The following is a 485-nucleotide window of genomic DNA, read 5'->3' on the forward strand; positions in this document are numbered from 1 at the left end:
TGCCCGCGGGCGATCCGGCGGGCAAAAGCACCACCCTGCGGCAGCGGGGAAAGGCACCTGGCGGCGCCGGCTGCTCCCGCCAGCGCCTGCCGAAGCACTCCCCGCGTTCCCCCGCCGGTGGGTCAAAAGCAGGGTGCACCGCCTCTGCCCCAAGGCTGCGCAGAGTGACCCCCGCCTCCTCCAAACCCTGAAACCGCCCCCCCCCCCCCCAATCCCCTCCAGATCCTGCGAGGGAAACCCAGCTAAACCCATCACGTTCGGGTAAGAGAAACGGCGTTTCAGTCCAAGCTGTACCAGCCTTCCCCGGAGGGTGCCCGCGGAGCGCCCCGAGCTGCAGGGCTCGCAGGCTCCCGAGGGCAGCCCGTGCTGCAGGCAGCCCCTCGCCCGGAGCGCGGCTGAGCTCTTCACCCACCCAGAAACTTGTAAACCTGCTGTTGTTCTCCCCCCCGTGAAAGGGAGGGGGGCAGCCTGCCCTCACGCCCTCC

Source organism: Falco punctatus (genome assembly GCF_963210335.1).
Source record: "Falco punctatus genome assembly, chromosome: 8".
NCBI lineage: Eukaryota > Metazoa > Chordata > Aves > Falconiformes > Falconidae > Falco > Falco punctatus.